Source organism: Eretmochelys imbricata, chromosome 2, assembly GCF_965152235.1.
Source record: "Eretmochelys imbricata isolate rEreImb1 chromosome 2, rEreImb1.hap1, whole genome shotgun sequence".
Lineage (NCBI taxonomy): Eukaryota > Metazoa > Chordata > Testudines > Cheloniidae > Eretmochelys > Eretmochelys imbricata.
The window spans coordinates 70,070,688-70,094,377 of NC_135573.1; positions in this window are offsets into that span (position 1 = coordinate 70,070,688).

Below are 23,690 nucleotides of genomic sequence, written 5' to 3' on the forward strand. Positions count from 1 at the left end.
GGTTACCTTTAGCTTCTTAACCCTTTACAGGTGAGAGGAGCTTTCCCCTGGCCAGGAGGGATTTCAAAGGGGTTTACCCTTCCCTTTATATTTATGACAGTCTTAAATCCCCTTGCCTCAGTTTCTCTAGTAAAGTGAAGCAACATTCCTGTGGAAGTGGGGAGCTTGGAAATGGAGAAAGCCTTTAAATAGTTCAGTAGGAAGAACGCTGCATCCAGTCAACAGAGTGGCTAGTGCAGTGAAAAGTGTCAACTTTGCTGCCCTGGGGTAAAATCAACTGTCCATTCCTTTGAGAGGCTTCCTTCGGTATTGGTGTCTTTTGTTTCACTCCTTTTTAGGTTGAGACTTTGCTTCACTAAACAGCTCAGAGCTGAGAATCTTGTTTTGAAGCTTGTTATACTGCTTGTCTAAATATAAGTCAGCAGATTTCTTTAGTAGGAAAAGCTAGGTTTTGGAGTCTTGAGCTGCATCTGCTTGTTTTGTGAGAATATAAGAAAACATAGACAATACAGAGAGAAACAAAAAGGGTTCGAGGTTAGAAGGTGAAGCATATGAAAGATGACTGAAAAGGTTAAATTTATAGGGTGGAAGTCTGTTCAGTTCACACACATGGGGGTAAAAAGAGGAATGATGTTTTAAAGCTTAACAATAACCCAGAAAACCCCAAAACTGTTTGATGTGCATTACAAAAAAAAAATTAACAATAAGAGGAATCTGCCAGTACAAGAGGCTTCCAAATGAAGGTATCACCAACGCAGATATTTGGGAATAGATCAGAAAAGCCATTTATGAGTTGTGTTCCATCAATGTAGGGGCTTCAGATTAGACTATCTGAGGTTGGGGTGAGGGATTATGATCCTACTTTCTGTCTCTATCTTTGATCAAAAGAGAAATAGTGCCAGAAATAGAAGTGAATCCCTCATTTTATATGACATGAAAAACTTTGTCTATAAACTACACATTCAGATCCAGCATTTCTAATAAAAATCTACAATAGCAGTGATTACAGATTTATGAGGGACAGAGGTATTTTTCATGATCAGTGTGAGATGGCCATGGGCATCCAAAATATTAAAGGATAATTTAGACCTCTGGTGGCTCTAAATGTAGTTTGCATAACTGAGCTGAGGACTTGACGTTGCCAAACAGATTGCTAGATGCCTTTCTCATTTATAAAGCCTAGAGGACCGAACAATGAATAACACTGCCATATGGTTTTTTAGGCAAGTTTTGCAATGCCATTTGTTTATATGCAAATTGTATTGCATCTGTTGAGCAAAGCTTTATGAATCAACTAGAATCTGAATACTATTGGAATGTTATCGATTTTGACTATCATGTTTCACAGGTCATTTGTAAAGCAGCAAAGCTACAAATTGAAGAGGATAATCAGATAGTGAATTATATTTCTTGTGCCTCACATTTGTAGTGGCAACTGGGATAGTAAAGAATTCTCCTCTTGAGATGGGTCACTACCAACCATTTTACATATAAATTAGTGCACTCTGTCTCATTTTGAGATATCCTCAACATGTCAGCTACAATATTTAGTGTGTTCTCTTAATTCTATAAGCATTTTCTAAAGAACAAGGAATATTCTTCTCCCTTATGAATGACTTGTGCTTTGCATCAGAAAAAAGCTGACCAAAAAAAATCCAAAATATACCAACTACATGTATAGGCCCCTAAATATGGGAAAAAAATAGGTAAGATGGAACATTGTCTACACTCAACTTGGATAGGCAATGTCAGTCAGGAAAGAAATCTTTCTTCTGTAGCAGCTGATAATTTAACAAAGGGATGGTACAAATCCTGCTGCCCTAACAATGTCCAGATTCTAGAGAAGAACTGTGAGAAATCAAGACATTTAAGCCCAAATCACATGGACACAGAGATTCTGTGCTCCTCCTGTGAGGAGCTATCCATCAACCTGACTCCTGCTCCAGACAGTTGGGGACTATAGGATTATGTGCTGTGGAGTAGCTGCGTAGTAGTCATGTAGTTTGGGTTCACAGTGACTCAGTGGAAGGCTCAGACAGAACTTTCTCCAAACAATATTAGGTGGCTGGAGGAATTGGAGTAGGGGGACTGTAGGGGCCATGAGTTCTCTCCTTAGACTCTGAATGCCCTGTGGGGTAGCTCTTTGGTCCAATGAGACCAATTGCTGGGTTAAAGTTCCATTTCAGAGTTGTCAGCTGATTCCAGTTCTATTACTACTACAAGAAGGCCACTCAGGTCTCTGACTGTGTTCCCAATTCTTATTCAGCTATCTGGCCATGTTGGAGGAGGCATCGCTCCCCAGATAATTCATTGCTCTATATGTCATGGAGAGGTGGAGTCATAGACTCCACCTCTGAGAGAGCTAACTGGCTGCAAAAACTCTGTGGCCATTCCCTGAGGTTGATCCAGCCCCAAGATTCCATTACTACTTCCCTGAGCAGTGGGATGGTGGCTGGGATTCATGCTCATGCAGCCAGAGAGTCAAAATTTGATTCCTCTTTTGAACCTCACTAAAGGAGGAAGTATTGAAATCTACTAGAGTGAAAAGAGGCTGTGGGATCTATTGTGATTACTGGGCCCACAAATTTACCCTAATTGTGACCACAGCTGTAAAAAGTATGTGAAAGTTCATAGGATCTTAGAATAATCTATAACAACAAATGTTGGTGGGGAAAGGTACAAAGGGGAGACAGACTGAATTAGTCCAAACAAAAAAGGCCAACTGATATAACTCAAGGATTATGTTAAAATAAAACTCGATAAACAAGGAAATGTCGGACTGGAAATTAAAGAACCAAAATTGGTGTATCAGATATTAGGCCTAACCGGAAGACAAAATAATGAGGGCATAATAATAATTAATAGTGGGTTCCACCCATCACTCCCTTTCATCCTTAAAGAAAGAGACTCTGGGGGGGAAATGGCTACAAAAGCAAGCTTCACCATCATGGCAGCCACCCCCAACATCTCCTGGGATCTCCTGCTATCTTCATCCTACTGAAGAGAGAGATATCCTGACCAGACTGGGCCAGAGAGGGGGACCCAGATGACATCGCCACCTCTATTAGCTGCAGATCAATCCCAAACAACAATTGGGTTATGAGACTATGTCCTTTCTTTCCCCATCCTTATTTCTTTTCTTTTCTATTTCTCTCCTTTTTGCCTTCTGTCTGATAAGAGTCTGGTTAACTGTCCAAGACTGAATATTTTGCAATGTTGCTGTAAGTCTGTAAACAGAAAGAGGCAACTAAAAACCACACTCTAAATAGCCCAGTGCTGGTACGAATTTGCCAGGTCTTACAGTGGCTGATTGGAAAATGTGCTAGGTTTGTGTTTCTCCAGAAGTAAGGTTGTGGGTAAGAGTGAACACCAGAGACATAAGCAGCATCTTGCGTCTTTGGTGTTTTTTCCTCTCCCTTTTTCTGTTTGCCTTGTTTTGTCACCTTAGGAAATGGGATCAAACCTTAACAGCAACAAAAACAGCTCCAGCCCATCTCAACTAACTTCTCTTTCCCACAAAAGGACTGTTATTACTATCTTTAATAGCATCTAAGAGACTGTCAAACAAGGGGCTTTTCCTTCTAAAAATTCTCTCCAGCTAAAAGGAAAAGGAACAAGGAGTGTTGTTAAAATGAATGACTTACATAATACGTTACACTTTAACTGTTATTCCTTCTTTTCTGTATCTTTAATAAAAAGTCAAAAAGGGATTTTAATGGTGTGTTTGCCATGGAACAAAGCAGGCTGAGGTCTCTGTGCACCAGACCCCAAATCTTGTTGAACACTGTTTAATGTTGGACCATAACGGGGTTATGTTAACAGCTTTAGCCCATTTAGTCTATTTAAATTAATACAACAGACACAATCAAGATTCAATAGATTACAATTGTTCTGAAAAAGAAGTATACAAGAAAAAGATGATATGGCTTAATGAAAGACCGTTCAAAGATTTTGGGTTAAAAACAAACAAACAAGCCCCCCAAAATCCTAAGGCATAAAGAGAAAAGGAAGGAAGCAACCGAAAAAGAATAGAGAGTTAGTTAAGAAAAAGACAATCACATGAAGCAGGGAGAAATGAGCAGGTTGTTAATGCTAGCCAAAGGGCTTAAAGAAAGTAACAAGAGCTCTTATATCAGTGGAAATAAGTGCAAGAGAAAATGAACTGTAGCTCTATAAGTAAATTAAATATTGAATTAAATCAAGGACTCAAAATAGTTGAGGTGAATAGCTTTTAAAAAATCTTTCCTTAACAAAAGAAGTCTGAGCAATTAGCTTTTTTATTATATCATCCTCACTTTATATTGATTAAAAAGCAAGTGTGGGAGTACTTGGAAAAACTAAATATGTTCATAACAACTCCAGAAAATATAGACCCTAGGGCACTGAGGTACTACTGATATTATTTTTGAAAAGTCATTGACCATAAGGAAAGCCAGATGATCACGTTTTAGAATTTTAGGAACATTTAGAGATATTGTGGAAATTTTTCAGCTTGTGTTTTCTTATATCAAAAGAGCAAGCTATAGCCTTGTCACTTCTCTCTCCTTCCGAGCTTCTGTACTTTCATTGGAGGAAGAAAAGAAAACATAAGGAAGTAAGACCACAAAATTAAATCCAATTCCTGCTTCTTAATTACTTATTGAAATTTTTCTGTTTCGTGAGCCCTTAGGTGACTATGTGCTACCATCTTAATCTTCATTCTATTGCATAATTGAATACTCCTGATCACACTCTTGAGGTTCAGGTCACAAAAAATATATTGTACCTGATGGATTATTTTTGTTCCCCAGCTGATATTACATACACATTCAGGAACAGATTATCCCCTCCCATGTGAAGAGGCTCAATGCAGAGGAAATGTCCAGAATGAACCCCTTATGCAGATCTTCTAACATCATTCCATGGGAAGCTAAGGGTTTGCCCTCCCAAGGAAAAAGTGGCAGAGCACATCTCCAAAACCTGGCTGATTTGGTGGATGGGCACAGAGATCTTGCTTTGGCCCCTGGTGAGGCCTACTTCCCTGACAGCGTAGCTCTTTTGGCGGTACCTGGCAAGAACACTCTATGGGAAATACCATACAGCTTTGGGCTGTTTTATCTTGTTGAGTAATCTGTGTGGTCAGAGGCAGATGATATGCAGGTCACAGGGTCAAGTAACTGTTTCTTCTGGTCTACTCAGCCTACACTACTTCCCATTTATCTCATGCAGACACTAGATCCCTGGACAGCTCTTCACAGGCTCTGGAAGATGAAGTATAAGGGATGACACTAGCTAGGTATGACAGAAATGAGGCTGACTATTGTAGAAACGTCTATATAAAAATCTAAGAACATTGATGTGTCCCCTTGCTATTGTGAGAGACCATGTAACTTGTATTGGGATAGTGGAATGTTTATGATATACCATAATTCAATAGGGGCTTGAATTCAATAGGGGCAGTGGGAAGAACAAACAGGGGAGCAACACAGTGACTCCCCAAATAAGAACATCTATGTACACACAATGGTACAGAGAACATCTAGGTACACATTTGAAAGACAATGGACAAACTGTTAGCTTCAGAGAGCCTGGCTCCTGTTATTTTGTATGAGTTGGAGTTACCAGTTCAAAGGGTTACACACTATTAAAAAGTGTCTTGATTACTGCAAAGGGGAAGTCAATGGTGAGCAGCTGTCTAGAAAGACAAAAACAGACAGGTGTGTGGAGGAGTTTGAAGGAATTGGGACTTCCCAGGTCCAGAAACGGCAACATCCCCCAGCTCGGCTCCTAGGCGGAGGCATGGCCAGGCTGCTCTGCGCGCTGCCACTGCCTGTACGCACCACCCCCGCAGCTCCCATTGGCCAGGGTTCCCGGCCAATGGGAGCTGCGAAGCCAGCATTCTGGGCAGAGACAGCATGCAGAGCTGCCTGGCCATGTCTCCACCTAGGAGCTGAGCGTGGGGAATGTCACTGCTTCCGGGGAGCCCCCCAGGTAAGCACCACCCAGAGTCCACCTCACCCCATCCCATGCCCCAAACCCCCTCCCACACCCAAACTCTGCCAGCCCCGCCACCCAGCACCAGCAGGGGTCCTGGGCTGCACGCCACCATCTGCCTGCCCTCCAGCACCAGCAGAGGTCCCAGGCTGCATGCTGCTGCCTGCGCCCCCTGAGCACCAGCAGCATCCCTGGGCAGCACCCCCTCCCCTCCGGATTTAGTCAGGGGTATATGTAGAAGTCATGGACAGGTCATGGGCTGTGAATTTTTGTTTACTGCCCATGACCCGTCCATGACTTTTACTAAAAATACCCATGACTAAAACATAGCCTTACTGATTACCACTGCCATTGCCCTGGAGAGAACAGAACACCAGGGTCTGAACATACCTCAGACCTGCTGAGGTGATCTCAGTTGACAAACCGGGGACTGCAACCCAGCACCTAGTCTGACAGCGAGAGAATTGTTTGATACCATCCCAACAGAAGAGATAGCCCAAGGCCTGAAATATTAGGGGGCACACGTAGGAAGGTCAGAGATACAGTTTTCCCAGTAACTGTGATGTCATACCCGGAAGTTACTCTGTGTACTGCAATCAGGTGATGTGGGCCTTGGCTGTTACAACTAAAACTACTTGTACTAGTAAAAACTACTTCTAATTCAGAGCAGATTTAAGTAAAAATGCAGCTAGAAGTGACTTATTTTCCTGTCTTCTCTCCCTAAGATGGGGTTTGATTTATATATGGCAAGGTGTACTGGATGCATATTACTGTAGGGGCTGAGATATAAAGCACTTAAAAATCAAGAAAGATAAAGTTAAGGCAAAAGCTGCATCATATTCACTCCATTCCCTTGTGCTTATACCAAGTTTCCTTCATATGGAAAAACTATTTACACAACTCTTTAAAAAAAAAAGCCGTCAAACCAATCAACACTATTTGGATAGCAATGTAAACAAGTAGTGGCCAGGAGGAAAACTCAGAATACTTTTGTTTGGTTTAAATGAGCATGCAGAATTTTATCCCCAGTTACCTGAAGCATATCCAGACCTTTTGACTGGAATTCATGAGAACATGGGCTCTTGAAATTTAGAATATTTTCTACTTCTAGTTAGATTACAAATACCTTGAGAAAGGGAGTTCTCATGGTATTTTTACACTTCCAATCCTTGCTAGAAATGGGAGTTGTAGAGGATGTGTAACAATGAAAAATTATTCAATATTTTTAAAGTTATGCCTCAAAGGAACAATTGTTTGGATAGTGTCGGATTTGGCTATAGGCAAGGGTTTCAAACATAGAGACTGCAGGCTAGATCTCACCCACCTGATGTATTCATGTGTCCCTTGTGAGTTATTCAGGTTGTGCAGAATCTCATCTTTCATTGAAACTATAAAAGTAAGTTTCTAGGCTTGTGGCTGCAAAGAAAACCTTCCAAATGTGAACCTAGCGTAAACCAATACAGTGTTGTCTTTCGGAGTCTGTAGACAGTCTAAAACAAAGGCTCAGAGAGGCATGAACTCCTTTGTCCCCTATTCAGCTCATTGGAATCTCTGCTACTTTAATGTCAATATGAACTATTGCATTGCTGATCATATTAGCAGAGGGAATGGAGAAGACGGTGGGAATGAAGTCCGGAGGGATGAGAATTGCTACAGGGAAGGAAATGCAGAGAGGGAAACCAAGACAAACACAAAGACAAAGAAGTTGAGAAACCAAGAAACAAGGGTGGAGAAAGGAAGAGAAACAAAAGGTGAAAACAGGAGTGGCCTAAAGGGGGTGGAGTGCACAGTTTCCAGCTCAGTGATATTGAATGTGCCAATATAAAGTACTAGGAACAGTGACTAAAAGTTTAGTTTTTATATAAAGGCCTGATTCTACCCTTGATCTCTGTGCAAACCTCCCATTGACATCGGTGGGCATTCTGCTGTGGATGGTGGGGGATTTCTGCCTGGGCCCACAAACCATAACTGAGAGTAGAATTCACCGCTCTTTACCGAATGAGTTTGACACCCCCAGTTAAGGCCCACTTAGGGGTTCTATATAGTCCCACACTTAAAGGGCCACCACTCTGTGGTTTGGGGCTCCTTTGTTTTGCCTTTACATTTACTCGCTTTTGTGCAAACAAGAGGGGGGGGAAATGAGGTGGCTAATGATGGAGCCAAACAGTTCAAGATATCGGGGGTAGGCCTGGTCTCAAGTGATGCTCTCTGACTAGTAGATGAGCTGTGTCATATCACTTATTCCTCCCCTGTCAGGGCCTCCACTACTGCCTGATATCAAAGATGCTGTCCTGTTCACAGTGGTTACAGACAGATATAACTAAAGGATCCATGGGCAGGCCACTGGTGCTAAAGATCCCTTACTTTGGAGTGCAAAGTTGAGCAGAACAGCAGGAGGAAGAAGATCCATCCCTAGACTTCTTTTCTCTCAGGGAGTTGCAGAGTGACAGCCAGAGGCAGATTAGGGGTTTGTGGGGACCTGGGCCAGAGCAAGTGGAGGCCCCTCCCCATCCCTTCAATCTGCAGTCTCCCCTGCCCCCCGGCACTCCTGCCGGGGAAAATGGGGTCAGGGCATGGGGGCTTGTCCCACTCCACTTGCCCGGCGCTCCTCTTGGGGATCGGGTCACGGGGGCTTCCCCCGCTCCCCAGCAGGAGTGCCGGGCAGGTGGGCAGAGTGGGGCAAGCCCCCACGCCCCAACCCCATTTCCCCTGTAGGAGTGTCCGGCACCTGTTGATGACTTCTGATGAATATTTAAAATCCATCCTATTTAAAGACAAGTTCAGCATTTTATTTCCAGTTTTCTTGTTACTTAGGAAATTTGCAGGACACCTGGAACTTTATTTCTTAAGAGTTTATCTGCCCCCGCTACTTTTTCCTACTCTATTTATCAGAGATTTAGATACATATGTTTTGTCCAATAGCTGTCTGTCCTCTAAAATGCAATCTTGACTGCTCTGTTGTCAGACTGGAAAATTCTGAAAGCAAATAGAGAGTGATTTTTTTTTAAAAGCTCAGCAGATTGTTCTTCCAGCTATAGTCCTGACTCTTTCTTGCCTCCCTTTTTCTGCTGCCTCCAGTTATAAGCCTGAGAGTCTCTTGAAAAGATACAATTTTGAAAAGCACATTTAAAAGCCAGAGGTTAACATGCTTCTTTTTAAGAAGACCACAGTCTGCACATACAACCTTTTAAACGCCATCAAAAAATGCTCCAGAGTTTGTAAACTTAGCAGAGACCTCAAGCTTGGAAAAAACTTGTAGAAAGTGACTCTAAAATTAATGCACCAAAGTTTCTAAAATGATCAGAGGAACTAGTTCTCCTTCTAGACACATAAACCATTTTTGAAGCTTTGAAGTCAACCTGTGTTTGAAATATGACATTTTTAAAAAATTAGGAAACCTTTGCAAAAACTAAACCCTCCAATTATCTAGACTCCTATCTAAAGCACTCCTTGTCCAATTAACACCATACTTCCAGGTAGTAAAAAATATTTCCCTGACTATACACACAAAATTTTTGGTGGAGTGCCTTGGGGGGGAAGTAGAGATCAAATATGAAAATCAGAGAACTAGTCACAACTTTAATATGCGGTCAAATCCCTGTACGTTGATCAAATATGGTAGTAAGCATTGATTCAAAAATCAGTTTTCATCTGAGGTTTCACTTTGTTTCTTTCCCTCCATCCATCTTACTCTCCAGCACTAATTCACTGGCTCTCTAAAAAAGCCTCTCGCTTCAAGTTTGTTTATAAAAATGGGACTATTATATCAAATAGGAGGAATATGCCATTATTACAACTAATAAAACTGAGGACAAGCAGGGTATAGTTTATCTCAAATTGATTTAATTTTACATGACTTGAAATATCCTTTTATAGTCAGATAATTAAAATCAATTTCCTGGATATCATCTGAGGGAGTTTAACTTCACTCCATTCAATAAGTCAAGATCAGTCATTATTCTAAGTAGCAGCTTTAGTAGACATTTTATTATACTCTGGTGTCTTAGTAGAACAGCTCTTTGATAGTTTTTGTAACAAGTTTCTCATTTTCATTCATTCAGTTTAATTTAGACAATTCATTTGCACTGTCTTTATATGAATACTTTACCTAAATGTAGACCATCAAATTCTTCTGTTCCCAAATCTCTGTTTTGATTGTACTGCAAATTTAATTCAATCCTCCTCTCTGGAAAGAATCTACTCTTTTCTGAAATTGATGGAGGAAATATTTAACACTAAGTTATCTCATTTTAATGTTTTTTGGCAGATTCCTCCCAAAATTGTAAAGTCTTCTTCCCCTGTTTCCCTTCTTAAAGGTTGCACACTAAGGCCCTATCAAGACTAGGAAAATGAGGTGTGTTTCTCAAACATGTTAGAAAATGTTTTATTTAAAATGATTTTAAGCAGCACTCTGCACCAAATGTAGGCAGAAAGTGGTAAAAGAGACAAGCTCTTGGGCTTATACAGAACAAGTCATGCTGTTAAATCCTCACTTCATTTGCATGCGCTTACATTTTATTCCCATTATCGCCTGGGATGCAAGGCAATAATACAATAAAGAGGAAAAGGAGATTATTATTTAGCTTGAGTCAGTTCAAAATGAGTAGTGGACACTTTAAACCACTCCATGTCTACATAGACTGTGTATCCAAAAACAAAAGCAGGAGGCTAGGTTTTGGGTTTTTTTTCTTGAAAAGTCCTTTGAGACCATGTATACTATCTATGTCTAACAAAAATTCAATAAACAGTCATAAAGATCATTACTAAAATGCACACAAATATTGTAGCATATAACAATGCAAGAAGACTGTAGGAAGAAAAAGCATGTTCCATAACTCTCAGCACTTTACAAACTGATGAAGGATGGTATGATTCTGTATAGAAAGAAAGATGACCAGATGTACCCTGAGGTATCCCCACTGATGTATCCCCACTGTTGCACAATTGTGATAAATCTTGTACAAAGTATCTCATGTAAGCCAGGTATAATTGGAAAAGTTATAGTCTTCTAAGCATGATTATCCTGTTTATATGCATGTATCATTGTATATGAAGTTATGAAACTTTTCTATATGTTTGTATCTCAACCCTGCTGTGTTTCTGGGTGACACCCCCAAGACAGATTTACATCAAGGCTAGCCAGCCTGCTCGATGGCCCATTAAGGACAATCAGCTCTTCCAGGGACCCCTCCCAAGGTCTCTTCAGGCAGCAGGTAGGCAATGAATGCTTCATGACTCAGCAAGGCGTGTGACCCAGGACTCCATATTTGTGCCAGTAACTTTCTATGTACCTGGACTAAGAGCTATACATTGCAGACTGTGACATCATTCTTGGTCTTCATTCCTGTGCCACATCTCTGGACAATGATTTCTAGCAAAGGGAAGCTTTGAACAAAGGACTGGTGACCCCTAATCTTTTGGGTGATCCAGAGAAACTTACTGCAAACTAGCAGAATTACCGTCACTGCAATTATCTTGACCTACAGATTCTGAACTCAATTGTGATGCATGTGATCCCTTTAACCAATTAATAACTTTCTTCTTTTTTTATTAATAAACCTTTAGTTTGGTTTACTATAGGAATTGGCTACCAGTGTGATTTTGGGGTAAGATCTGAACTACACAATGACCTGGGGTGTGTGACTGGTTCTTTGTAACTGGATAAACCTTATACTATGCTTTTGGTTTTAATAACCTTACATCAAGAAAGTCCAGTTATCTGGGTGGTGATAGAGGCTGGATTGCCTATAGGGGACTACTGACTCCTTGTTAACTAGTATAGTGATACAGGAGCTCATTTGTTACTGGCTTGGTGACCTCTAATGACAGAATAAACCACCAGTTTGGGATGTGTCTTCCCTGTTTCCTGCACTTTGTCCTGAATTTGGCATTTTCAACTGTGACCCCAAACCAGACACAGTGACAGATGGTAGGTAAAGATTCCTGTAAAGTTAAATAGAAGTTTCCAAAGCTAAAGGTGGCAACCACAGCATCATAATGAGTTGACTCAGGAAGGAGTAGCTTGAACCAAGATAGAGCCTAGTCCAGGGGTCGGCAACCTTTGGCACATGGCCCATCAGGGTAATCTGCTGGCGGGCTGTGAGACATTTTGTTTACATTGACCGTCTGCAGGCACAGCCCCCCGCAGCTCCCAGTGGCTACGGTTCACCGTTCCCGGCCAAAGGGAGCTGCGGGAAGTGGCGGCCAGCAAATCCCTGCAGCCCATGCCGCTTCCCGCAGCTCCCATCGGCCGGGAATGGTGAACTGCAGCCACTGGGAGCTGCACGGGGGCCAGGCCTGGAGACTGTCAACGTAAACACAATGTCTCAGGGCTGGCCAACAGATTACCCTGATGGGTCGCATGCCAAAGGTTGCCGACCCTTGGACTAGTCCTACAAATTGTTGAGGACCCTCAGCAACATTTTAGTCAATGGAAATTAAGGGTACTTAGCGCCTTACAGGATTGAACACATAAATAGAAAAGCCCTGTATGAAGTGAAAGGGATGACAACATAATTCGCTCTAAAACTGCCCTTTTCCACTCTTGAAAAACAATTGAAAATAGTAAGCCAATTTAGATTGTAAGTAATTGTAATGACTCCTTAACTCCTTCACTGCTGTGTTGCTGTGGCATTTGGTAGTTGTCCTTTCAAAGTCTAAGTTTCACTGAACTAGCAATAGAATGTTATGATGTAGCTGGCACCTTGGCTGCACTGGACAATTGTGTTTCTCCTGGGACACCTGACTCTTAGGGCACCCATGAAGCTGTTTACTTCATAAATAAGGAAGATCTGATAGTTAAGGCAGTGGACTGGGACTTGAGAAATCAGGACTCAATTCCTAGCTCTGTCATAGACCTCCTGCATGATTTGGGCAAGTAACTCAGGGTATGTCTATGCTAGAGCTGGATGATGTAAATTCCAGCTTGAGGAGACACACTCCAACTAGCATGCTAAACACAGAAGTATAGCTGTGGTGGTGGGAGGGGCCCTAACAGCCCATGAGTACAACCCTGTCTGAGGCCATAGGTACATGTTCAGGGCACCCATCCCACTCCTGTGTCTATACTCTATTTTTAGCATGATTGCTAGAGCAGAGCTAGCACAGGTATGTCTCCTTGAGTTGGAATTCACACCCTCCAGCTCTAGTGTATTCATGTCCTTAATCTTTGTGTCTCAGTTCCCAGATGTACTTTCCTGATCTGTTATCTCTTAAGATTGTAAGAGACGTTTTCAGATCTCCTTTACAATGTACGTGTACTATGCCTAGAACAATGGAACCCCCCCTTGGTTGGTGGCTCTTAGGATTTCTATTATACAAATAAATAATGGTAGTACTCCAAGAGTGATAATTTTGCAATATCTGTGTCTCTGCAATCACACTTGATGGAGGAATAACGTGTGAGACTCAGTTTAAAAAACAAAATCAGTTCAAGTAAGAGTTAATCAAATATTTCAACAGAATTGTCTGGAACTTCTTTCTAAAGGTGAAGGAATATTTGACAGAATAGGTCAAATAAAGCCTACCAAGACAGTGATAAACTTTGTTGTTGTTTACTACCAGCCTTTTGTTCTAGAAGGAAACTTGGAACTTTACAATTGGATTTTAAAATTTGGCATGAGAAAATTAATTTCAATTTTGCTGTTTCTATGTTAGCTCATGTAGGAAATGCCAAAGCATGTTTAACCTTATGTGGAAACTAGAAAAGATTCCAGTAAATTCAGCAAATGTAATATAAATGGCTAGAGGGGCAGCAATTTTGATTGTAAATTGTTGGAAACGAAGGATGTTATGCCACAAGGTTCAGTAAACCAGTCTAGATGTTCTACTAGATTTGAAATACTCACTAATGGGAAAGGACTCTGAGCCAAAGTCAGACTTGATTTGAGTGACAGTTGTGCTCACTTACCTCTTTCCCTGCTCCTGCAGCAAGCTGTCAGGAAAAAAAAAGGATCCGTGAGAGAGGAAGAGGAAGTGGTAGTCTGCAGTGTCCTGTAGGTGGACCAGTCAGAGTGAGGGGGAGAGAGCAGTATCAGTGACAAATGAGTTGGGAAGAAAAGAGTGGGGGAGACCACAACAGAAAGAAAGGAGGTATTGTGGGAAGCATATCAGGGAGGGGAACTGAAGGATAGGGGGCAGATTTGGGCAAAGGGGACATTTCCCCCCTGATTTCATAACAAAAGCTCACATGATTTGCTTGTTCTGTGAGTAATGGTATTTGAGGAGCTCAGGATATAATGGTATGCTGCGGAACTCAGCAACTATGATTCAGGGCCCAGTCATGTTATGTGTTCATCTCTCAGCTCCCTTTTTTTTCCCCGGGTTGTTTGTCTTTTGAGCCTGTCTCACTTTCTTAGGCTTGAGGGCATTCTGGGCAGGATTATTTGCAGAACCTCTGTGCATATGCGGAGAGAAATTGTAGTGCTTGAAGCATGAGTCAAGCAAGAAAAGAATTGAGGTGGTGAAATATGACCTCCATTTTACGAAATCTGTCATGCTCATTAGCTCTGAAAAGAGGTGTGCCCATTTTCTCCTGTTAACTGACTATTCCTTCGTTCACATTGTTCTTGGATCGTCTCCCCTTCAAAGAAAAAAGTATATTTGTTAATATTTCAAATATATATACACTGAATGAAACTCTGGCCCTATTGAAATCAATGGCAAAACTCCTATTTACTTCAATTGGATGAGAATTTCACTTGTATATATAAACACTGAATATTGTATGTTTAAAAATAAAAACCCACACTCCTTTTAACTTCAATAGGAGTAAGACTGAACTCTTAGAATTACAAATTCTAAGTTTTATTGTTTTTATACTGTATGGGGAAAAATGCCTTGAATTACAGGTTTTGGGGGAAAAGAAAGTAGAAAAATGTTAGGGATATGCTATGCGTCGCCACTACTTAAATCCCTCAAGTAGTCTCGGTGATTGAGCATATTTTTATTTACAAAACTTAATTTGAATTTTCAAAAGCATTTAAGAGATTTAGAAGGATGTGCTCCTAAATCACTTTAAATGCTTTTGAAAATACCATCCCTATTCCCTTTTGGCTGAACACATGTAACTCCCATTAATGGGAACAGAAGTATACATGCTTCAAAGGGAGAGGAGATCTCATAATGTGTATAGAAAAAGGCAGGTGTACAGCACATCACTTTAGAAATATGCAGGTGCATGGGTACATAACGAATGAAGTGAACACATTCTATGCTCTCCAAACTGTGGATTAACGATACTAGTACCTAATGTCAATAAGGTTCCCTCTTATTAGCCATTGGATAAAATTACAGTATTTTAAGATGTTTTGTAGCCTTCCACATGAGGTTGTGATTTTTTTTTGGTCAGATCTCAAACTGGGCAAGGCCATGCTTGATCAATACTTGCTGTTTCAGGGAATTGTGTTGGTGATACATTAGGTGGCAATATTCCCTCTGAGCCAGTGGTAATCCCTTGACACAGCATGGTACTGGAGGCTTTCTGCTGCTGGAAGTGCTGGATAACCAAGGTCCTTTTCATTTGTGGTCACTAAAAAGTCTATGGAACATTTCTGATAAGTAGCACTGTTAACTCTGGTATCAATCAGATATTCCCATTTGGATAATTATATCTTCATGCCATGAAGTTTCAGTTGTGACAAATCACCATTTTTCAAGGAAAAAAAGTTTCACTGCAAAATTCCCAATCAGCCCTACTTAGAAATGACTTCTAGTGAAAATTGAAGTCCTGATCCTATCTGATGTTTATGCAAATTCCACTGTCTGTCAGTTTGTTGGGCTTTTGTACATATATTGTGTTTCAGAATGCAGCAGGACTTGCATGAGATAGGAAGCTTAGGCATTTGATTAACAAAGGCTCTCATTAGAGAAAATTTAATAAATTAGACTGTGTAGCATGTGCTCTTGCTTCTTATAGAAATACCAGAATAAAACAGCAGGTTTCCTTGAAGGAAAAGCCATGCAAACAACATCAAAATCTCATCAGGAAACTTTAAAACTTCAGAATGAAAGGAACGGATTACCTGTAATTGCCAACCTGTGGAGGAGAATACAACTGCAGCAACAAAGTACCTCTTACACGCTATCTGCATTTTTGCAAGAAAAGCACATTTTCAGAGTTGAGCTCCATTGAAATAGCTCCCTATGTCTTCATAGGTGGACAACTCCTGCAGTCAGATACTGCCTAAGAAGAAATAACACATTTCACAGTAATGGGAAAACTTAACTAGTTCACTCAGTCAGTATATTTCAATATAAAATAGACATGCTTACAATAATGAGTGATGCTGATCAGTGCAGTCTCATGTATGGTAGACAAGTGGCAAGCTGAGATTTGTTCTCCTGCCCCCTCACATTGTGTAAGTCTCTTCTACCTGCTAGCTATGGTCCGACACCCATACTGCAAGTTCTTTAGTGCAAGCGCTGTCTTCTGTGACTTGCCTGTAGAGTGGCTAGCACAATGGGTCCCTGGTGCTTGATTGGGGTTCCTGGATGTTACTGTAATAGAAATAATGTTCAGTATTCATTCCAATGCAATCAAATGTGTGTTCACACTGTATTTCTGATTTTTTTTTGTTAAGCACCTAGTAGCATTCTATTCTGATCAGCATTGAATACATTACTTCCTAATACATCGAGACTTACTGTAACCACTTCATTGTCACCTGCCCCTGTGTTTTAGGTATCTAATATCCAGGGGCCAAGTCCTGATAACACGTTTTTACAGCAATAGGGGGTAATTGGCAGACAGCTATGCTCCATACCAGGGCAACTAATCCCCAGACTAATCAAGCCCAGTGTAGGACTGGGGTAGAGAAACACCATGTTCATTAGCTGGGGAGTAGAGGGAGCTCATGCCAAAAGCTGAAGAATTCTTTGCCTGCTTAAAAAGAGAAAAAAAAAATCTGGGTCTGAGTTTTGTCTTGCTCTCCCATCTGATCATTGTGCTAGAGCTCTAAGGATTATCAAGCATTACCTGACTCTAGTTACACCACAAGTGCAACAGAAGCTGGATGGTTCACTCATTTCCGTGGTGTTCTTGGGGAACCAGCTCCTTGGAGGCTCCTGCTGAAGACTGGAGGCAGCAGAATTCCTACTTTATGGCCCACCAGTGGGTCTACTTACTGAAGGAGTGGTTGTCCTGAAGACCCTGGGGAAGCTCTGGAACAGAACACCAAGCTCCAGAGGGTGTTGGAAAGAAGAAATGGGAGACCAGGGGCCATATAGACCTCTATCAAGAAGTTGAGGAAAGTGTCTCTGCCTTTTGATGGCTGGAGGAAAGGAACTGGGAAACACTGGAAAAGAGGTACATGGACCAAGGCGGTGTGTATATCAACCCTCCACATCCACCATGTACATGTGGACAAGGTCTGACATCAGTTAGAACAGAAATCCAACCCCACTCTGATGTCAAGTGAGTTAAGGGTTCTGTGTAAATGCCTTAATATGGCTAAAAGTGTAAATGTACACATCTAGGAACAGAGACTGTTGGCTATACTTACAGAATGAACAAGCAGAAGTAAGTGGTCTGCTTCTTCTATCACTTGCACTGATGTAAATTGGGAGTAACTCCAATGAAGTAAATGACACTGATTCTCAGCTCCAATTGAGCTGCACTCTGCGGGAGTTCAGGTATGGAGCAATGCTCCACCTTGACAGCTTCATGATTCTGGGGCTAGCCAGGGGCTATTACAACCTTTAGCATAAATTAAAGTCATCTCAAGTCAGCTTGAAATTACACTCAGCTGCCAGTAGCTCCAAAGGACTGTTCCGTCAGCTAGGAACTGACTTCAGGGGACCTACTCAAAATGAGTAAATGTTACGGATGTGTTTTTGTTTTCAGGACTGAGCCTTAGTTTCACTAGACTTTTTTTGAGAGCTCAAGATTGTATTAATAGTTGCTGCTCTAATTTTTATCCTTTGTAGGCAGTGAACTTCCTAAACCTGGAAACTTATTTTAAAATAACTGCTTGTTTGACGTTTTCTTTTCAGCTCATCCAGATCCAGCTTTTGTTCACTTTGCTGAATATTTTATAAAATTCAAACAGATGTTGAATACTATGATAGTAATGGTTTGAAAACAAACTTAACTGAGCCGGAACAATTGTGGCATCTTTGGTACAGCCACAGAGTTTGCTATCTATGCATTTTACTACACAGGACAGAAAATGCTCCTTAAAGCTTATTGTATTCATCTTGCATAGTAATAGTCAGTTAATTTATTTAACTGGCTTATTGCTTATAGGACTATGTAGACTTCAAAGTACCCATTCTTGCACACTGAATAGATCTGCAAACCGTTGCTTAATTCTTGGTATTATTCAGAGAAAAAAACAAACAAACAATGGCAGGGATACTATTTAGAAGATTCCTGACTGTAGACAGAAAATGTTTTACATTATTTTTTTCCAAATAGGGAAGAAAATCTAGGAGGATAGAAGGAGTTGGTTTTTGTTCACCCTCTCCTAAACAAATCAAGCCCTTTCCTATTTTAACTGTGCATGTTTAATTTCTGTTTAACCCGTCTACCTACCTCTCTCTTTAGTACCTAATACATGATTAGGACAATAAAATATTAGCCAAAAAGCCATTTTCAGGAAAAAATATTTTCAGCTTTCAGAGTTGAGTAACTTGGTAGACTAGAAAACTGGCTTAACAGTTGTCAAAATTGAAGATATTTGTTTTCGGGAAAACTTTAGCAAAAATGTTATTTTTATTTAGGGATGAGCTCTCTTGTCAAACATGTTATCGCATGAGAATGTAACCCCATGCTCTGGGTGTCCCTAAGCCTGACAGATGCTGGGACTGCGCAACAGGGAATGGATTGCTTGACAATTGCCATGTTGTGTTCATTTCCTTTGAAGCATCTGGCATTGGAAGACAGGATACTGGGCTAGATGGACCCAGTATGGCCATTGTTATATTCATAATCACAGTGTAATTACACAAATATTACCACTTTGTCTTGAGGTCTCAATTGCCTCCTGAGAGTGAAGATATGTGTAGCTTGCTACTCCTCAGCTCCTTTGCTATCCCGCATAAAGACATATGCATGTGTGTGGTTCCATTTGTGTATTATCATGCCAGCTGCCAAATGTCTTTGATGAATGATTTAGGAACAGTCTGGAGGATCTCATTATGAATTTCAATCTTAAGCCCCCGGCATATATTAGCCAAGAATATCTTCTGAATATTTACGAATGTATCCCATTAACCAGAAGGAGATGCTGACTTGCAGATGTCTTTCCATACAGAAAAAAAGCCAGCCAGAAGTTTCCATTAACTTTTCTCATTATTTGTGATGCATTTAATATTATACTGTTATATGATGCTCACTTAAAAAAAGAAAATAAAGAACAAACAAGTTTAGATGTAGGCCATTTGTGAAGAGGGAATTGTAGCACTGATGAAGAACCCTTAAATGGAAATGCTACATTTGTGTCATAGTATAACATACCAATGTTGTTGTTGCTCTTTTTCCCCCTAGAGATGAGAATTATTGCAATAGGGAAAGAAAACATTAAATCTTTCTTATATTCTTTCATCCTTTTCCCTTGGGTATGCCATTTGCTGATGTGATGCACTTTTAGTTCTTCAGCTGTGGATGATATTGCAGGTAGACTATGAAGCTGTATTTTAACCTGATCTCTGTTACTACTTAAGATCTTTCAAAGTCTGTTAGAAGTTGTCTAGATTTTTTGAAACTGTGGCAGGACTCCTCTGAGCCTTTGAGGAAAAAAACTGGAATGCCACTGAAGTTCTGCTGACTCATGGTAGGTGTGCTTTGATACACTCAGGATATGAGGCAGGGGTGTGTGGGTGTGTGTGTGTGTGTCTGTAGAGACACAATGTGAAAAGAACAGAGACTAAGGGGAGTCAAGTTGAATCCTAGAAATGGCTAAACTTGGGGAAGACGCTTAGGCTTAGGTTTATGTTCTGTTCATTATTTTGGATTTATCAGGAAAGCAAAATCCTTGGTAAGGGGTTGGTTTAGGTGCTGACTCAGGTTTGGTGTGTGCTGTTGTGTGGGTAGAACTCCTCCCATTTTAATATGTTCTTCTATGTTTCTAGAGCTGGTCAGAATACAGAATTCCTGTCCTAAGGGAAAATCTGACATTTCAACATTTCTCTGTGTCCCAAAGCAGAATGGACAGTTGACATTTTAAATTTTACTGTGGAACAGAAATTCCAACATATTTTGATGTGCAATATTGAAATGACTATCAAAACATTTTGATAATGTTGAAACTTTATAATATATATATTTATAATATTTTATAAAATTAAGAGTTGGAATGAAATGAGAAAAATCAAACCACATTACTCCATTTTGATTCAAATTATTTCAAACGCTGTTTATCAAATTTCATCAAATCAGCCACCATGAAACTCTTGGTTTTTGATGATGCAGCATTTTTCAATAGAAAATTGTTCCTCTGAAATTTATGACTAGCTCTGTGTTTCTGATGTAGTCTATATTGTGTTTTCTATGTTTGCTTTGCCCACTCTTCAATTCTAGCTCTCTGATTTTGCCTAGCTTAGCACAAGATGGTACATCTTTCCCTCAGTGTTGTTTAATCTTCTTATTTGGGATTGTAGCAAGGCGGTGTGGCTCCCTGCTGCCCCGGAGAGGGTCGAGCCCCTCCAGACACAAGAGTGGGCGGAGCCAGGAAGCTCTGAGCCCACCCCTCAGAGGGACAGGCGGTGACCCGGAAGTAGAAAGGCGTGACATGAAAGTATAAAGGCGGGCCCTCAGAGCTCACTAGGGGACCAGCCGCCGGGGAGCCCAGACGCAGCCAGCCTAGCCCATGACTAGGAAAAGCCCACAGCCCCAGGTCCACGCAAAGACTGGACTGGACTGGCCTGCAGGCGCTATCCAACGGAGGTACCGGACCTGCCCTGCACCTGCTATCCAGGAGGGTTATCTGCCTGGTGCCTGCTATATAAGGAGTTACTGGGCCTGCTGCTTGTCCACTGCCCCGAGGAACCCATAGTGCTGGACCCCCCAGAGGACACTGCCATGACCCAGGTACCAGAAGCAGAGGAGTTAGCAAGTAGCCTGGGGACAGCCAACCCTAGTCTGGCTGTAACTCTGCCAGAGCCCATGTCAGTATGTTGCGGTCAGGATCCCCACTAACCCAGCAGCGGGTAGTTTGCTGCTGTTAGGGCCCCAGACTGGGACGCAGTGGAGTGGGTGGGCCTGTGTCCCCCCTGCCACCCAACTTGTGGGTGACAGTCTCCCCCTCTTCCAGGTCCTTGGAGGCCTGGGCTAATTCATATATGCTGTGTTGCTCTGTTGCTGCCTGAGGGCCTGAGCTACTGACTATTTGGTGCCCGCCCTGACTCAGGGCCCAGGCCTATGATGCTCATTCCAGTTACCGCAAGGACTGCCGAGGGAGACTCCGGTGGCTGGACAAATTCCCCAAAGTTAACTGTGTGTAATGAGCTGGTGTGGCTCCCCGCTGCCCTGGAGAGGGTCCAGCCCCGGCTAGCCCCTTTACAGGGATATGCAGGTGTACAGCCCATAATATAATTAAGCAGTTTTCTAAAATAAGATCTTCTAGCTGAAAGTCTGAAAATAATTAAAATGCATCAGTCGAGCATTTCATGCCAAGAACAACAGTTCATCAGGAGCACTTCACTGTAGAACAACCGATATTCACAATATTTGTTAATTGCTCTCCCTCTCAATTTAACTTACAAAGCAACTTGTTTGGCCCAAATCCAGGTTTTGACTAGAAATTCCATCCTTGACCTGAGAAACCATCCTGATGAAATTTTTCATTGAAACCAATACATTCCAGGGAAACATTTAAGTTTTGACTAAACAGCATTTTTCTACAGCAAAAAGTTTTGCCGAAGTTCTTTTGACCAGATCTACAATACCATAGTAAGGTATTAAAAGGATAAATTACCCCTAAAGTCAAAGTAAAAAAAGTGGGGAATAGAAACCAGACGATCAGACTCCCTAGACCACACAACATGCATGTAATTCCCTTCTAAAGCACAGGCCTAAATAAGGTAAGGATAACTTTTCAGGATGAGCATATAGAGGTCTAAAGCTTACTCTTCACTAATGGAGTTCAGAAGGATGCCTAATGACCAAAATTATTATTTTTATTATAGTAGCGGCCAGCAGCCCCAATCAGATTGGGGCTCCACTGTGTTCAGTGCATGGCAAACACAGAATAGTCTCTGCCTTAAGAAACATACAAACTGAAGATGTAACACGTGGTTGTTGCATATAGCCGAAGAAGAAAATACTAAGGCAGCTGGAACAAGACCACATGGCTATGTAGACTAGTTATGTACATAGATTGCTGGTTTCAAAATCTTTTTTGTGATGGGAGGAAGAGATTGGTAGAATACATGAAAAATAATGAACTTGACAGTCTTCAGTAATATTACTTGTTTAGCTGTTGCCTGTAGGTGTTTTCTCCTGACATCTTGGTAGAGATGGTTTTGAGATGATCAACTTGGTCTTGAGAAGCGATTTGATGGAGAATAAGTTTTGTGAATTGATTTGGGAGCTCATACCATGCATGGGGGCAACATGGAAGAAGGTAGAAAGGCAGTGATGGGAAATGGATGGTGAAGAGTATGGTGTTGGCTGAACGGAGATGGCAAGTTACAATTCAATAAGAAAGAAGAGGGTAAGTAGGATGGAGTCAAGTTGTGAGTTGCCTTAAAACAAAAGCTTTGGTCTGATGCATTGCAAAAAGGGGGAGCCAGATGAGGGTTTTGGAGAGTGGAAAGATGTGTTCAAAATGAGGACCCTGAAAACTGGCTTTAGAAACAGCATTTTGGATGGACTTGTGGTGTAAGTTAGGTGACAGGAAGCAAGTCAGGAGAGGAGCAAGTTACAGTAGAGAAGATGGGAGATAAGAGCTTGGGGAAGGGTTCTGGCACTGTGGACAGAGAGAGAAGGCAAGATTTTGATAATGTTGTGAAGAAATGGTAAGATATGGATACAGCCTGGATTGGCAGGTCTTAAAGGAGATTGGACTCAAAGTTGATGTCCAGGTAACTCCTGGAATACTGGGAGGAAAAAGGTAGCATTTGTGATAGAATGGCTTTTCAATGGATGGTAAGCCAGGTATAGCCAGTTCTGCCTGGGTTCAGTCTATTAGTATAAGGTAATCCATAACATTTACCAAAAATGAAGATGGATAGAACAAATAAAAGGAAAAGTGCCCTTTAAAATACAAAATACTTGTTAAAATTGTACTAAGGCTGTGTTTGATTCTAGATAATTCAATTTTTCCTGTATGTGGGTTTCTTCTTCTCCGTATATAAACTGGTTCAGACAAAACAAATCCCCAAAATGAAATTGAAAAGCTTCTTGAACTGAACATAAAGTCATATTGGACATAAAGTACCTGTTATACAAAACTCTGTTTTAATTTCTTGCAGACAATTCACTGTCAGGCTTACTAGTGTGAAGAGGGTATTTCTGGGAGGGATTTGTGAATTCTGCTATCTTGAAGCTGGCATTTCACTGACTAACAGAGAAGTGAAGGCAGGCTGATTTATCAAATCGCTTTCAGTGATATTAGAGTTAATAAGACCAGGGGAGAAAGCAAAAAAAATTTTGTTCATTCTAAGTAATGCAAGTTATTCTGCAATGTTTATTTTCCCTCTTTAGATGTCGACTAGAGCTGCAGGATTCACATTCTCTGATCATTGTTCATAGCAAATAAAGGGATAGCATCATCTTG